Genomic DNA, 17,484 nt, shown 5'->3' with positions numbered 1-17,484 from the left:
TCTGTGATTCTGTAAAAGAATAGAATTGTTTTTATTATTATTATTTCTGTTACTACCATTTGAGGAGCACTTCTCAAGAGATCAGAATCTGGCATTAACTGGTGTTGTACTCGCATGCTAGAGAAAGATGGTCCTGCCCTCAGAGAGCTTACAAGTATGAGTCAAGAAGCAATGGCTAGTATGGACAGCTGAGGGAATACAGTAAGGAGCAATGAGACGCTATTGATCAGCAGGATAGGCAGTACTCATAATACATCAGCAGCCTAACTGCTGTCAGATTTTTGCAGGCATCATGGCTAAGGAGAATTTGAAGGAGGATAATGAGGAAGCTTTGCAGATGAAATCTCCAGGCTCCCACCACCTCTGCTCCAGAGCTGGGCAGCAGCAGGATAATGGTTTGCCTCGCACTTCTGACTGTTCTTGTGTCCCTGCCCGCCGCTGCCCACTCTTGCTGAGGGCACAGGTGGTGCTCTTGCAAACTTGCTTCTAGCCTGTATTGTGGCAGGATGGCAGGAGACAGAGCCAGGATAAGGCCTGGCCCTCTATCCCACATGCTGTGGGATCTCTTCCAGTGACAAGAAGTAAAGTTGATGAGTCTGTATCGAGACAGTGAAGTGACCCTCGTGCTGCTCCACATAATTAATAAATAAAGCACTGGGGGAGTTTTTGCCATGCCGGCTGCTATGACAGGGCTGTCTACGGTGCACTTAAGCATTAAATGACCAATTTCTGTCAGACTAACTTCCCAAGCCTCTCTCTCTCTCTCTCTCTCTCACTCACAAAGCTAGCTTCCTCGCTCCCTGCACTTGGAGTTTTTCAGCAACTGATGGCTCCTGGTTCATTTCTGTGGAATTAATTGGTCCCTGAATGAATTCTGTTGACAGGGCAATTTATCATGTGTTTGGGTTGACAGTGTTGGATACCGGTAAAGGGGGGGAGTGGTGTGTGAGTGGGATGAGGGGAGATGGACAGGGTGGGGGTGGGTGGGAGGATGAAGAAGAGGAGGAGTAAAAGAAAGTGGAGGTGGAGGAAGAGACTGTTTAAAAAAATAAAATGAAAGAGAGGTGAAAAATTCTGTTCCTCTTTGGTTCCCTCCAGTCCAACTCGGTGTGATGGATAATGCACATGAGGGATGGGGAGAAGAAGGGGGGAGGAAGGGAGTGCCACTTGTCTCATGACGGGAGTCAGGATGCTGCTTTTCCACAATTTGCACCATGGCTTGAGGGAAAAAAAAGAAAAAAAAAGAAAAAAACCCCCAACAGTAAAAGCTAGTAGTTGTTGTGTGGTATCTCTAGGGCTCAGCCAGAAGCCTCCACATGTAATGCCCACATCTCTACTTCTCCCTCATACCAAAGTGATGGTTAACCCTCAAAATGCTGACACGTTCCTAAATACTATTTCAGTAGGTACTGAGTGGTGTCCAGCACCTTGCAATGTGTTGGTATCTGCCATTGTGCCTACTAGTCAGGGACATCCAAGAAGGAATCACATCTTACAAAACAACATCGTGACTGAGGGTTCCCAGTTGCCCCTCAGTATGGGTCAGAAAGGGGTGCCTGGTCCCATATGTGCCTTTGACAATCTCAGGTTACATCATTTCACATTGTCCAAGACAGGGACAATGAGGGACCTCCCAATATAATTAAAATTACATTGCAATTACATTGTCATTAAAATGTTGTGACTCTGGCTTATGGATTCAGTTTCTAGTCAGCACAATCTATATGATCATTTTAGTCCCTTTGGCTTCACAGCTGCTTAATGCAGGAGTGTGGGTATGTGTACACATGCATGTGCTACAGCATGGATAATGTTAAAACCAGCCAAAGCCAGAAAGAAATTCAATTTGGATGAAACAAAAGTATTTAAATAAAGATTAAATATTTTTTTTTAAATTATGTATTTTCTAGGAATCTTTGAGTGACCTAAAGATGTGTACTAAAGACTTGATCAGAGGGAGGTACGTCTGTGAAGCGTTGGTTGCATGCACGTGCAGAGGATAGGCTCCATTAGTGTCATCTTCACCTCTGTCTCCTCCCCCAGCCTTCCCTGCACTGCGAGTGGGATGTTCCAAAATACTCAATGCTGAGATCAGTGGAAGAGTTACCAGTAGCTTTCCTGCTGATCTCACTGGGAGCAGCATTAAGTCAGAGCTCAGCGTTTCTGGAATTGCCATCCGGAGCCTTTAGCTGCAGGCTGGTGGGACCTGCCTTTGTTTCTCAGAGCACTGTGGCTCAGTTTACCAGTGTTGAGTCATCATCTTTGACTTGGGACTAAAGGTTTCATCAATCCAGCTGACAAAATGAGTGCCTGTATCATAAACAGCCTGGAGACAGAACTGAATTGGAGGGGCAAGCCCAAACTTGGGGTGGTGAAACATGAGTGGTGTGGTGGTAGATGGTCTCTCTCTTATTTTGTTCAGTCAGATATAATCAAAATGCAAATATAGTTATCATCTGGTAAAAATGGTGCAACTGAGCATTGAGGAGACTGACTGCTTGTTTATGGTTGTCTTTACGTTGTTGTTTTTATCCTGGGTTGGGTCGAACCTCTAGCCTGCATCCTTCCTGAGAACATTTGAGCATCAGATCTTCTAGAGTGCTAAAATGGAGCAGGTAGGGTGAGGAGATGTAGGAAGCAGGGAGCTGGCACAGTCAAACTGCAGAGGATTTGAGAGAGACTTTTTGTAGGGGCCTCAAGTTTCCTGCCAATTAGAAAGCCAGTTAAAGTTACTGCACTAAGAGCAAGTGTACAGGAAAAGACAGCCATGCAAAGGCATACTGGGTAGAGCGAAGATTTATTTTCCAACACTTTTATTTTCCTTCTCTTGGTATGATCACTCCAAGGAAATGGTGCAGGCAGCTCCTTCTCAAGGCTTTGTAACAGGTTTCCTTTGTAGTTACTCAGGTAAATAAAGCTGAGATTCATCTGTAGTGCAGGTGATCAAACCTCCCATTAGAGATGTGTGGATCACGAATAACAGTTGTGACTTGAGACAGTGGGTTTAAGGAGGAAACATGAGTGTAGCAATTTTTAATGTGGGATCCTAAAGTGTAAGTTGTTTGGGGTGAGGACCTGCTCTTTGTTGTAGTTTAGGACAACAAACAAAAATATGTATAGGAACTAACATATACAAATTGACAATGGTGGCAATAATAACTGAGCAGTGATTTTTCTGCATAGAACTCATGCAAACAGGCAGAGCTTAATCAGAAAACTTGGGAGATGTATGTGGTGCTTGGGAAGGACCAGTCTGAATTGGGGGTATCTGTGAAGGGAGAACCTGGTGGGTTACAATCCCACAGAACAGAAACATCATTGATTGCTAATGAGAAGGTGCTCGTATAGGAGTTGAGTGTTATTTTATAAAGAGGGCCTCCACACAGAGATATGAAGCCTAAATACAGGTTATTTATAAAGCAGGTTTTTTTCCTCACTAAAAACAAGATTAGTAATATTACATTTTATAAATATGAACCAAAATGAAGAGCATACAGTTTGGTAGCAAAGGCTCTGCAGCATAGTATACAAAGCTCTGACAAGCTCCAGCAGCTCTAAGTTGATAGTAGGTAAATTCAACCAGAAATAATGTGCGTATTTCCAACAGTGCAGGTAATCACCTGTCAAAATATTTTAGCTAGGGTTCACTGTATTTTCCAGCACTCGAACGTTTATACTTGGTAGCAAATGTTCCTCAGAAACAGATTCCCCTAGCTCAACCCCAGCTATTGGACCCGCAGCAGGAATTAATTCAAAGCAGCCCTATGGGTATCTCATATCAGAGGCCAGACAAGATGATCACAGTGCACTAGGAGTCTCCTCTGGGGTAGCTGTGGCAATGAACTTGAAAACAGCTATCTTAAAAGTCAATGCCTGATTCCAGTTTCACTTACACACTGTTTACATGAGTGTAACTCTTTTGACTTCAGACTTCTGATTGACAGTGGTGGATACAGAAGGCAAATCAAGCTTCTGAGAAAAATGGTTATGATCAGACTGTCCTGAGCCAGTCAGGTGAAGATGGCATAGGACACATTAATGGAGTAAATGGGCATATTTGCACTTATGTCACTGAACCTTTGGGACAGGAACACCAACATTTTTATAAAAAAATTATCCCTAAAAATTGAAAAGAGAGAGTAAAACCTGAAACAACACAAATCTTTCTGTATTGTGAAACAGAGATGAAAAGACTCTTGTGTTTGGAAAGGCAATGATTCAAAACTGAAGTCTGCATAAAATAGTGGAGACAAAATGGACCAAAATAAGCTCCAAGCAGGTTGCATTTAGAACTAACCAGAATACAATAGGTAGCTAGCTAAGATGGCAAGACAGATGACTTAAAAATTATTCAATATGCAGCTCCTGCAGCAGTGGCTATGATTAGAAATGTAGGCCAGAGTTGCATGCCGAGTTTCCTCACTTTTAAGGCTAAATCTGTGGATTTAGGAGTATAGGATTTGTAAGACTGGGCCAGGCTCATGTTTTGTCTGGTCTACTGTCTCTAGCAGGATTCTCAACAGATTCTTAAGAGGAAGGCAGAAGAACTGTGCAATGGGCAGACATAGGAAGCATCTGCAGTTTGTTGGGAGCTCAAGTAATCTGCAGCTTGGGTTAATCCCAGAAATGTTCATATCTTTCCAGAATGCTTGTTGAAAGCTCACAACTCTGGATATTTTTTTTAATCTATAAAACTGTCCAGTCTTTTCGGGTATCTTGGTAACTTCCTGTGGTTACCAATTCAGTTGGTCAAAATACAAACTGTTGGGGAAAAATTTTAATCAGCTTTGAATTTGCTGCTTGCTAATGTAATCACAAGTGTCATCTTTTTCTTGTGTTCTTGTGACCTGCAGGGTCTGGTTCTGCTAAGGAAGCCTCTGGCTTGCCTTCTGGGGAGTCTTCAGGAACCATTTTGATGAATTCCAATTAAGAGTCTTCCTGACACGAGGGGATGCAGAGGTCAAAGAATGCCCTGAGCAGCACAGCAACAGACCACACGGAGCACAGATAAAGGTAAGAAAATGGCATAATTGTGGAACAGAACAGAAAATTCCTGAAGACATGAAAGGGATTTGAATTTGGAAGGATCTTTGAGTGAATGGTTCAGCTAAGATTTCTGCCTGGAGTCCAGAAGAACTTGATAAAGTTTCTTGTATCCTTGGTGGAGAAAATAACAGTGATGATAATGCTTTGCCTCATTATGTAGTGATTAATCTGGAATGGAAGTTTACAGAAAGTTGTAGGTGGCCTGATCAGAAACAAGAGCTTTTTGTAGTCATGTGAGACTTGTAAGGAAGAATTATTGTGGTCACTTGAAGATCCCTGAGTGCCTTCTGCGTGCTTGTGATTTCAGCTGAAGCTGCGGGAAGTCTGTTGCTCCTAAAGATCCTAACAGAGGTGTTCTAAGATGCAACACCAGTGCCTGATCTTGGGAGAGAAGCAGGAGACCTTGATATGTTGCTAGAGATGGCACTAGTCTGCATAGCAATTTGTCTTTAACCAACTCTATCTATGGCTAAAAGGAAATTCAGGGGACTAACCTTCCAGCCAAGTGGATACTCAGTCATGAGCAGAACTGACAAATTCTCACTGACATTAGTAGAGTTGATCTCTGTCTTTAGTATGGCACAAGTAACTTGTCATACCAATACTGTAGCATTAACTGAGCTAGATAGGAGCTTTCCAATGAGTCTGAGGGACTTAACCTCAATGTAGATAAACATCCATCTAGCTGTAGGACTGAGAAAAGGTAGTGACATTGGACAGAAAGGTAAAATCTCATTGCTCGAGTTGAGGACCATAATTGATTGCATAAACAAGTTGGTTGCTATCAGTATTGTGTATTTTCAAACACTGGAGTCATGCTGGAATTCACAGCAGAAACTACTATGAGTATTAGTCTACTATTTTGGCAGCTCAGAGAGTAGAATGAAGGAGCTCTTTCACACCATGTTTATTCCAGGAACATGAAATCCTCCATGGAGGAGGTATGGATCATGTTCCCAAAAAGGTGATGACTAGTGCTTTTGTTTTCAGACTGTTTCCATCTCTCCTTCTAATGACTATTTTCTTCTCTCTTTGGCCTCTTCAGTCTGGGCTGTATCTAGGTGACGTGTTCAGCATTTGAGTAAGAGATGGCTGAGAAAAGCTCCCTTGAGGGGAAAAAATATAATACAATGGGGATAGATGCAGAAACAATAGTTGTTATTATTTTGGCCCTGCTAACCAAAATTAGAATCCTGCCATTTCTTTTCAAGGTTGATCAATTTAGGAGCAAACCATGTTAGACAGACCACTGGCTAGTTTTGGGTGCCTAGAGAGAAACAATGTCAGGAAAAACATTCTCCATCTTTGCTAAGCAAACCAGATGATCAGGTGGCTTACAGATTCACCACACTTTTGTCACTTTGAAATTGGGTTAATGGGACAAAGTGAGAGGACCTGCAATCACAACACTTATATCTGAGGAGAAGGAGCCTAAGAAAGTTTGCACCTGTATGATTTTTGTCAGTATATATCTCCTCTGTTAGCAGCATGGGGAATTTCAAACTAAGAAGTGTCTGTTTTGGCAAATCAAGAGCATGAGAACCCTTCTGCTGTTCTGGAGCATAAACCAAACTCAGTAGTAAGATTCCAGATGCCTTTTGAGGCTTTTGGTTCACCATTTAACACGGGCTCTGATGCTCACTGTTATAATACGCAGATATGTATTGTACCAAGTCCTTGTAGTTCAGAGATGACACAAATTTAGTACCTTTGCTGATGTATGACTCACTCAGAAGGAAGGGCTCCAAAAGCCTTGCCTCCTTTCCTCCCAGTCACCTTTGAATGGAACACAAAAATGAAGAAGCCCAGCCCTGTGATATAACCACATAAGCATCTGCCTTCCCCTGCCATATCCTTCACCATGGGTCCCAAATATTCTGGTGTCTTCCTCTCTTCTGAGAGAACAGGTGATGTCTGCACTCCGTCTCAGTTTGTGAAGGCAAACAGGTCTCAGAGCAAATCAAAATGTTACTGATTTTTTGCTGTATCAGCCAAGCAAAATACATATGAAGAGGTAAAACACGTGAATAAACAAACAATAATGGGTCAAAACAGGCAATCCATACTCAAAGATAAAAATAGGGAGCCGCACAGGACAATATTGGAGATATCAATAAAGACTGTGCCAGGTTTCCATAATCAAAGACTGTTCTGAATTCCCTTTAGTGTTGTTTCCACTCTCTCCCCACTCCTTTTGGTGGGAACTTCTCGTGTGGCACCTTGACCCAGAGCAGGATTTTCTGGGATGTCAGTAATGGCAGAGAAGTTGTCTCCAAGGAGAAGAAATGTTCAACATCACCAGGATGCTTCCCAGGAGTGGTACTTCGTGGCCTTCCCAAAAAAATATTTTGCTGTTTACAGTTTATTTTGTGGTAGCTCTTTGAGACCTCTGGTGTGGGCCTACTATGTTACCTGCTGTGCAAACACAAAGCAGTAAGAGAATTCCTGCTACAGATAGTAATAACCTTAATCTAGTGAGAGTGATCACCTGATATAGACAGAAGGGGGAGCACAATGAAATAGTTGGACCAGAGGGTATAATTTAAGTCCCTTCTGATTTATAGTAAAACTTAAAAAGAAGTCAGATGGTGACTACCTAGCTGGTAGAAGAACAGGTGAAGATTATTCCTAATGAACTTAGAGAAGAGAATTTTTGAAGAAGGACAAGTTAAAAATAAATTCATTAATTAAAGTTCAGGTCTGATCAGACACAGAAAAAGCGATTGATAGATTTTCAGGGATCTTTAGAAACTGTTGTTACAAAACTTTTCAGAAAAGCTCAGTGTGTAATGTACAGCTGAGTGTCCCAAACACTCCTCAAAGTCTTCTAGTAAAAATACTGAGCTGTACAAATTTACATGCCTAGCTCACATTTGGACCCTTTTGAGGAGCTGGTCACAACTGTAGAAACTGAGCCTTTGGAATATTCTAAGGTGAAACCGAATAACAAAAGATTATACAGTTCAGAATACTGGCCAATTTCTTACAGTTACTGGCCAGTGAATCCTCAAAGTAGAGTACTGGGATGGGAATAAATCATGGAAAGAAATCTCACTCTGCTCCTGGGTGCACCTGCAACAAGCACAGATGCTCATGAACTGGGAAAGTGCTGGGCTGTCGGTGATTTGGGAAAGTTGTGGTGTTTGGTTAGATCCCTGAATATGGGTTACATGTTAGAGAGCTGCTTTTGGGAATCTTGGCCAAGCGTCTCCCTGTATTAATAGCTTTATGGCAGTTCTTTGGGCTATCGGTGTGCTTCTGTGAGCTATCTGTTAGCACTTTCTTTCCACTATGTAACATCCTGAAGTTTCTCTTCTATTTTGTCACAGCATTTTCCAACTCATTTGCTTAGACATTCTTTACATTACGTGTATGTATTCCCCTGCCAGAAAAGGATGCAGCAGGTAGAAAACCGGTGTTGAAGATTCATTATCTTTTCTTTCATTTACTTTCTCAAGGATCTGGCAAACCTTTTGAAGTACATCAGTGAGGTGGGTCTGAGCAGCCACCGCTTGTCTCTTCCCAGAACGTGATTGCTTCCTAGCATCCTTCTGCTAGGCCTAATTGGTGGTGGCTCCCTTTGCTTTTGTTCATACCTGCATAAAGCGCAGGAGCATCCAGCGTGCTGGCATGGCTGGTGAGATTTGTGTGTCATTCCCTTTCTGTCAATGATCAGGTGAGCAGCATTGAATGACTCGCTTCCCTTCTCTATTTTGTCTAATGGTAAGTAGGTTGGTCAGGACAGGAATGATGTCTTACTTTGTACAGTACATAACGCACAGAGTCGTTGTCTCGGTATCTCTAGGTGATGTTGTAATATGGTTCATAATCACAATACATAGGGACTGTAACGTTTCTTTCTGTGACTGTAGCCTGTGGCTATGCTACGTTGTGTACTCATTCAGCATCCCTTAAGCTGCCTGCTACAAGCAATCTTTTAGCAGTCTTTTCAAGATCCCAAACAAGGATGTACATTTTGTATTTTGACCTTATATGTGTAGCCCAGCAAACGTGTATATGAATGCTAACTAGCATCATCTGGTCAATGTTTTACCAGATTCATCTCTCACATGAAAATCAGTACTTTGTATGCCCAGTTTGGCAAGTCTCAAACACTCAGTAAGCAATAATTGCTTTCCTCCACCTGCAAGAATAATGACATGAGCTTAAATGTCATAAAGAGCTTTTTTGCTGTTTGTTTTTAAGCTCTTTGCCTTGTCTTTTTGAGCCTGTAATTGAAACTGGACAGTAGAACCAAATGAACTCACAACTGTTTTAGAAAGGCTGAGATTTTCATCTTATATCATATATCCTGTAACTGGAGCAAAAGCATGAACCTTTCATAAGACTTGTGAGGCAACTGTGAGAATTAGTCATGTACCGTATTCTGGTTTTGAGAGAACTGGCTGGCTACTGCACTGCCAAGACAATTACATTGATACCTGCAAACAATATAAGTGACATATGATGGCAGAACTGTTCCGAGCAAAACAAAGTAGAAAGAGAAAATACAGGTGCCTGAGATGAGGTTTGTGATGGGGTGCTTAAGAGGCAACATAAATCCATCATCAAGCAGCAGCTCTGTGGAAGAACAAGTTTGGTTGAATGGTTCAGTGGCAACCTAATGCAAATATGCAAATGATTACACTTTGAAAATTAGGTTAAATTCTCTTTTTGAATGCAAAAAAAATTTAATAAAAAATTGGCACCCTTCTTTGGGGCAGACAGCAGAGTTCAGAATTTTCCAGTGAAAACTGGACAAGTTGAGATGTCCCCTGAAGTCTGATCTCTCTGGGGATCATTCCCACAGGTATCATCAGCTCCTAAGTGCCCCAGCTCCTCTCAAACACCATGATGTTAGCTATTGCTCTTTGCTGCCATTTTTCTTCCTTTTTTATGCCTTTATAAAAAATGCTTCCCTTGACATGCAAGGCGTTGTTCAGTCAGGCTGCGATCCCCTCCTTTCCTAGCAGAGAGGTAGAAATACGCTCTCTGCTTCTCCTCAGTGGGTGACCAGGTACGCAGGGTGCACACAGCAGCTTTGGAAAAGGGTTTGGAATACGTCCTCTCTCTCTGTGGTATCGTGGCTCAGTCCCCAGAGCCCCAGGGATGTAGCATGTCACATTTACCACTACTAGCCACCAGAAAACCTGCATGGTTTAAGAAATGAAAGCTTTCACTTAAGATGTGAAAAAACCATGTCCAGAACAAAAGGTGATGCCAGTTCCTCGCCTCTCACCAGAGCCATGAGGAAAGAGCCAAGCTGCAGATTGTATTGAAAGTGAGGAGGGTAAACTCCCCCTTCCTCCTTTCCATCCCAGCCCCAACCCAGCCCCCAATAAGGCTTCATCTCCTCGTGAATGGAGTCCCTCTGAGCACGATGCTGAGCCAGAGGAGTGACAGGTGCCTCCTGATATGCCTAAATGAGAAGAACCAATCGGAGGAGCCTGCCCAGCTTTTGTTGTCATCTGGCTTTGCTCACGAAAGATGAGTTTGATTGACAGATGCATCAAGGTTCACAGTTTATTGGTTTTTGCAAAAGAGCCAGATCTGCCAATTTAGACAGGGGAGTGACACAAAACTTTCCATCTAAATGGACTAATTTTACCACAGGGAATTCCCAGGCAGAGCGCGCCAAGGCAGGCGCAGTCCTGTTTTATTTTTTAACAAGGACTGAATGACAAATATAAACGACAGTTCTAGGCTGACAGAACATCAGCATTTGACACTTCACAGGGGAGCGGTGAAATAAACAATAGGCAGAGAAATTGAATTAGAATCAGATGAGAGTCAGCTAGAGAGGAGGGCCTGATTCTCTACCAAATCATTTATAAAAGAGCAAACTGAATACTAAGTAGGTATAACATGCTCACATCCTGGTTTATTAGCAAATTTAACCTAGTAGCATATTACACTTGCACGATGTAAATGGATCGCTGGACAAAGGTGGGTGGTAGGGGAGACCAATGCACGGAGAGTGGGAGTATACGAGGGGTTTCTGTTCATGGTGGTGCAAACCTCTTGTGATAATCTTACCCTGTGTTACTAATAGACTCTACAAAGTTAGAGAGCAAGAAGTATGACAAGTTCATTTAATTTCTCTCCTGTTCTCTTTGGCACATTGCCTGCAGAGTTCTGTCTGGTCTTCCTGTATCATGGCACTTGCTAACTTTTGGGTACCCAGCTTTGCAGCCTTGGCTCAATTCTTTTACCGCTATTTTTTTCTCTAGGACTTTTCAATTTAAAACAGGCAATCCATGACATTTAAGAAGAATGATTCTGTGCAGAGCCTGTCTGGGACTTCTGAGTGTGGACTGTGTCTGCTTGAGATAAAAGGTTGTCTCAGCTGATAGCGTTAGCAAGCTATTATCCTATTTCTACTCAGCTTTAACAGGGGGATAGGATATATAAACTTTCCCGATGGGTTAGACAGCTAACTGTTAGCTAGACATTGCTTGGTAGAAATTTGGATTCCTGGATTTTATGTCATGCTCGGAGATTTGAAGCGTATCTGGAGAAGTGATTTTCAATCTTTTTCAATTAGCAAACAGTAAGAACAAAAAACAATCAGTAGAAGAATAGCTGCCAGTATAGTGCATCTAGGTCCATAAGCTCACTTTTCCCAGTTACATTAAAAGCAGTTTCCTTAAAAATAAACTAGAGATTTTAAAAACATAAGTTAAAAACTACTGGTCTTGATGTTAGAGAAAGGGGCATGAAAATAAGGGGCTTTGGATTGATTTGCTTGTTAATGATGATTTGACTTTCATATATGAGTCTGAAAAGTGCATATGGGGAAGCTGCCTTCTTAGCTAGGTGCTATAACTAACCATTGCTGGCATATTAAGGAGGTGGCAAATGCAGGCCTGTAGTTAAAACTGCATTCTGATGGAGGCTGACATGGAGGAAAAATGCTTCTTTCTTTTGTACAAAGAGGTACTATATCTGTGTGAAATTTCACACTGTTCAGTCTTATACCTTTTGGGTTTTCTGTGTAGGTTTTGTTTGTCTTCCTTCCATAAGTGTGCAACAGGGTGTGTTTGAAATTGGTCTCAGGCTGAAAGTCATTATGCTTGTAATATTTCATTGTCGGTGTGTCTCTTTAAAACAGAATGATTTGTCTCCTTTTGAACAGGCACAGGGAAAAACTAGAGTAATTCTGATGCAAATAATATGTTTTGAAAGGAGACAATTTAGAAGTAAAGCTATTTTTCTTATGTTTCATAACGGAAAGCTTATCCTTCAGCAAAGACTAGCGCATAGTTCTTGGTGAAACCGCGGCCATGCGTTGCATTGCATCAAGACAGAGTCACAGAATCACAGAATCGTATAGGCTGGAAAAGACCTTTAAGATCATCAAGTCCAACCGTAAACCTAACACTACCAAGACCACCCCTATACAATGTCCCTAAGCACCTCATCCAAATGTCTTTTAAATACCTCCAGGGATGGCGACTCAACCACTTCCCTGGGCAGCCTGTTCCAATGCTTGATAACCCTTTCAGTGAAGTAAAATTTCCTAATACCCAATCTAAACCTCCCCTGGTGCAACTTGAGGCCATTTCCTCTTGTCCTATGGCTTGTTACCTGGGAGAAGAGACCGACCCCCACCTCTCTACAGCCTCCTTTCACGTGGTTGTAGAGAGCAATAAGGTCTCCCCTGAGCCTCCTTTTCTCCAGGCTAAACAACCCCACTTCCCTCAGCCCCTCCTCATCAGACTTCTGCTCCAGACCCTTCACCAGCTTCATTGCACTTCTCTGGACACGCTCCAGCACCTCAATGTCTCTCTTGTAGTGGGGGGCACAAAACCGAACACAGTATTCAAGGTGCGGCCTCACCAGTGCCGAGTACAGGGGCACGATCACTTCCCTAGTCCTGCTGGCCACGCTATTTTTGATACAAGCTAGGATGCCATTGGCTTTCTTGGCCACCTGGGCACACTGCTGGCTCATATTCAGCCGGCTGCCAACCAACACCCCCAGGTCCTTCTCTGCCAGGCAGCTTTCCAGCCACTCTTCCCCAAGCCTGTAGCGTTGCATGGGGTTGCTGTGGCCCAAGTGCAGGACCTTGCACTTGGCCTTGTTGAACCCCATACAATTGACCTCGGCCCATTTATCCAGCCTGTCCAGGTCCCTCTGCAGAGCCTTCCTACCCTCAAGCAGATCAACACTCCCGCACAACTTGGTGTCATCTGCAAACTTACTGAGGGTGCACTGGATCCCTTCATCCAGATCATGGATAAAGATATTAAACAGAACTGGCCCCAACACAGAGCCCTGGGGAACACCACTTGTGACCGGCCACCAACTGGAGTAAACTCCATTCACCACCACTCTCTGGGCCCGGCCATCCAGCCAGTTCTTTACCCAGCAAAGAGTACACCCGTCCAAGCCATGAGCAGCCAGTTTCTCCAGGAGAATGCTGTGGGAAACCATGTCAAAGGCTTTACTGAAGTCTAGATAGACAACATCCACAGCCTTCCCCTCATCCACTAGGCGGGTCACCTTGTCGTAGAAGGAGATCAGGTTGGTCAAGCAGGACCTGCCTTTCCTGAACCCATGCTGGCTGGGCTTGATCCCTTGGTTATCTTCTACATGCTGTGTGATAGCACTCAGGATGATCTGCTCCATCAGCTTCCCCGGCACCGAGGTCAGGCTGACAGGCCTGTAGTTCCCCGGGTCCTCCTTCCAGCCCTTCTTGAAGTTGGGTGTCATATTTGCTAATCTCCAGTCAAGTGGGACCTCCCCAGTTAGCCAGGACTGCTGGTAAATGATGGAAAGGGGCTTGGTGAGCACATCTGCCAGTTCCTTCAGTACTCTCGGGTGGATCTCATCAGGCCCCATAGACTTGTGAGTGTCTAAGTGGTGCAGCAGGTCACTCACCATTTCCCCCTGGATTATGGGGGCTCCATTCTGGTCCCCGTCCCTATCTTTCAACTCAGGGGGCTGGGTACCCAGAGAACAATTGCCCCTGCTATTAATGACTGAGGCAAAGAAGGCATTGAGTACCTCAGCCTTTTCCTCATCCTTGGTCACTGTGTTCCCTCCCCCATCTGCTAGGGGCTGGAGATTCTCCTTAGCTCTCCTTTTGCCGCTAATGTATTTGAAGAAGTGTTTTTTGTTGTCTTTTATAGCAGCAGCCAGATTGAGCTCTAGCTCAGCTTTGGCCCTTCTAATTTTCTCCCTGCACAGTCCCTTACAGTTTTTCTCCCAGGGATGGAAGCCCCAGGCAGTTTCAGTTTCAGCTGGTCAGCATTTACTTACAAACTCTGGCAGCAGAAAGTTAGGCTGCCTGTAGTAAAGATGGATGTTGCCTCTGTCTGGAAACCTGGTGTTCCTATCAGAGTAGTAAAGGGAACTGTGGAGAGCAGCAGAAAACAGTAAGGATAGAGAAGGTCCTCTGAATGTGTGGGGGAAAAGGGGTGTGTGGAGAAGCCAATATTGCCTGAGCAGGGAGCATGGGGGGCAGGACGGTCTCCCCAGTGTGTACAACAAGGAACATGGGAGGGTTTATACCTGAGAGGGTAGGGGGCAGAGAACAAGGAAGGGGGGTTACAGAGAATCCGTGTTTTCCACATGAGGGGCAATGCCAAGGGACAACATGCCTGGGGCAGGAGAACTGGCAAGGCACTGAAAGGGATCTTGAAGGAAAGGGCGGAAGAGGTGGCAGGAGGCAGGGGTTGCAAGAAGCAGCCAGGGTTGACAAGGGGGGTTCTCCTGCTGTGGGGATAAGGGGCAGTGGAGAAAGGTCCTCTCCAAGCAGCTGCTATGGAATGAATTTGCAGGTAGAATTTTGAACCAGAAATGATCAAACATGCTTTGGATGGGCAGCTTCCACCAAAATGTCACACAGCAGAAGGCAGGAAAAAACCCAAGTCTTTGACAGGCTTTGGTATCAGACCAGCTCTGTCAGCCTTGCCAGGAGTTACAGGGCCATTTCCAGGTCTTGTGACATTTGAGCTGCTTCCTAAAGCACTAGACCACAGTGTCCCGGTGATGTGGCGAGATGCTCACTTTTCACTAAAAGAAGTGAATTTCTGACTCCCGCAGTGGAAGAGGCACAATTGATAATGTAGCTATAGACATCTTGAGAACACTAAAATTAGAAGTCAAATAAAAGTTCTTTTGTTTTTATTTTATATACATGTATATCTATATATACATATATACAAAATGGTATCTGGTGTTATATACCAGTTACATGATTTCCAGTCAATCTTGTGATTTTTGTGTGTACTTGGTTCATGATTTTCAAGTATAAGGGGCTAGCAATACAGGCTCTAACAAACTTCCCTTGCTTCACTGCAGACGGCTCCTGAATCATGTAAATTAACTGTCCTGAGGATATTCCAAGCTTTTTTTCTAAAGCAGACAAGAATTTATGTACAGACTGTTTACTATGCATATCTTCATTAACCGCTACTTGTTTAGTGAGCTGATCCTTCCCTTAATATTTTAAAGTATTTTCTTCTGGATACAAGCGTCATTGTGTAGATTTACTACATGATAGTTTTCAGGATCAATTTTTTCCTTTAAAGCATTGGTGCCACGTTTGTTGTTCTTCCATTTTTGCCATTCCCCAGGTCCTTACAGTTTTTCAGTACTGATTGTATGTCCAGGAAATTCATCCGCCACCTCGATTAATACCTTCAGATGTGTATTATCTTTCCTTGCCTACACCTCATTAAAGAACGTATTTATTTTTAAAGAAGGTTGTCATCATCTCAGAATGTTCAAGCTTTTCTTTATTTTTCTTGTCAGAGTAATTATAAAGAGGATTTCTTTACTTAGTATTGCATAATCTCTTACAATATCATTTTCCTCATTAGGAGCCAGACTGTGGTGCTCTTTTTAGTTTTATCACACAACATTTTCACACTGAAAACTCCCATTGATTATGCAGGATTAAAGGAACATAATATTAGTTGGAATGGTAGAAATAGCGCTTTCATGCAAGTATTTCTTTTTGCAAGATACAGAAGTTCTTGGAAGTTGCAAAAGTTTTGCTATAGTTCAACTATCAGTTACAGAGACTTATGCAGGAATGTCAGGGTGCAGTTCTCTGGGCTGTATCAAGTGTGATACAAATGAGATGATCATGCTAGCTTCTAAATCTTTCTTCTAAGATTATTTTACCAGGATGAATTTTGAAAATCCATTTTGCTTTCTGCTGGCACATCAGTCTGTTGATTCTTAGCCTGTCTTTCACCTCTGACAGTGAATGTACATTAGTAATTTCCTTTGATTCCAGTCAGTTTAACATCCAGGATCTCATCTATTAATCCACTGTTTGATTCTTATCACCTAAACTTCGGTCGAGAAAGATAATTCTGATGCATAAAAGATTTCAGAATTTTGGAATCCAGTTTTGTTCTGATTTTAAGTGCAAGCCTTTCCCTGCATCACATCCCAGGCCTGTCTCGCAGGCTGCAGACCCTGGAAACTTGGGGTCTCTGACTTCAAGATAGTTGCCAGGCAGTTTTGCTGCAGTGTTGTGGAAACTGAATTGCTTTTACAGACTGTTTGGATTTCAACAAATTGACTTTCACTTATGGAAAATGCCCTGTTGGAGGATTTTCAGCCCATTCTATTAATACTGCAAGGGAAAAATATAAACTGAAACAAAAGGAAATGTTCTAACTCTTTGACGATCAAGAGCTTCATGAAAGCATTCGATTTCATGACAGCATTTCTGCGCAGGCTTTCCTTAAGATACACATGCACCAGCAGAAAATGTGGCCCACTGGCTTTCATGAGCTGTTGTGAAAATATTTTTAGATGACTAAAAATTGTAGGAGCAAAATTGATTTAGCCTAGCCTGACTCCTTGCTACATTTTTACTCCGCCTCTATGACCTTAAACTGCATCTGACTTCCTGGAGAATTAATGCTTGACTGAGGAAAAATTGAGTGAATACCTCAGTATTTGGTATGTTTATAGCATACCTTAATATAATGCCTAGCTCTTCATTAGGCAGACGATAAATAGCTTGGAGAATGGGTTATTAATGACTTTGCATTTGGTTTTGCACCCCCCCAGTTGACCAAGACAGATAGAGATTAAGAGAGAGCAAGCTATAATAAAACATCAGGCTAACAGAATTCCTCTCATGAAACTAAAACCAGGGTAGCAGAGAAGTTGGGGGTAAGACCTGAGACCTGTCAGCCACCCTCCCTGCGCTAAGACCTCGCACACAGCCCCCACAGTGCCCTGATGGAGCATCAGGGCTGATTCTGGAAGACTTAAAATCCTCCTAGAGGCACGCTGAGCAGGTGTTGCTCATCCCCAGTTGGGGCTATGAGGAAACAGGCGTAGAGGGGAAGGGGACTCTGGGTTACCCCACATCTTTCTGATGTTGTGGCTACACAACAGCATTTTGATTTTCTGAACTACCTGGGGACACCTGATGTGTTATGGATCATTGGGAGTCGATTGAGT

At 43.0% G+C, this 17,484-nt stretch overlaps 1 long non-coding RNA gene across 1 annotated transcript in view; it reads left to right on the top strand.

The window, feature by feature from the left end:
• LOC142411305 (uncharacterized) overlaps positions 1–17,484 on the top strand; it is a 192,246-nt gene that overhangs the window by 94,451 nt on the left and 80,311 nt on the right. Inside the window, exon 3 of the long non-coding RNA XR_012776157.1 lies at positions 4,854–5,013. This is a non-coding gene — a long non-coding RNA (uncharacterized LOC142411305). The remainder of the gene's footprint in view (positions 1–4,853; positions 5,014–17,484) is intronic.

This window comes from Mycteria americana, chromosome 6 (genome assembly GCF_035582795.1).
Source record: "Mycteria americana isolate JAX WOST 10 ecotype Jacksonville Zoo and Gardens chromosome 6, USCA_MyAme_1.0, whole genome shotgun sequence".
NCBI classification, from domain to species: domain Eukaryota; kingdom Metazoa; phylum Chordata; class Aves; order Ciconiiformes; family Ciconiidae; genus Mycteria; species Mycteria americana.
The sequence above is the reverse complement of the archived record's forward strand: the minus strand, read 5'-3'. Positions and strand labels throughout refer to the sequence as shown.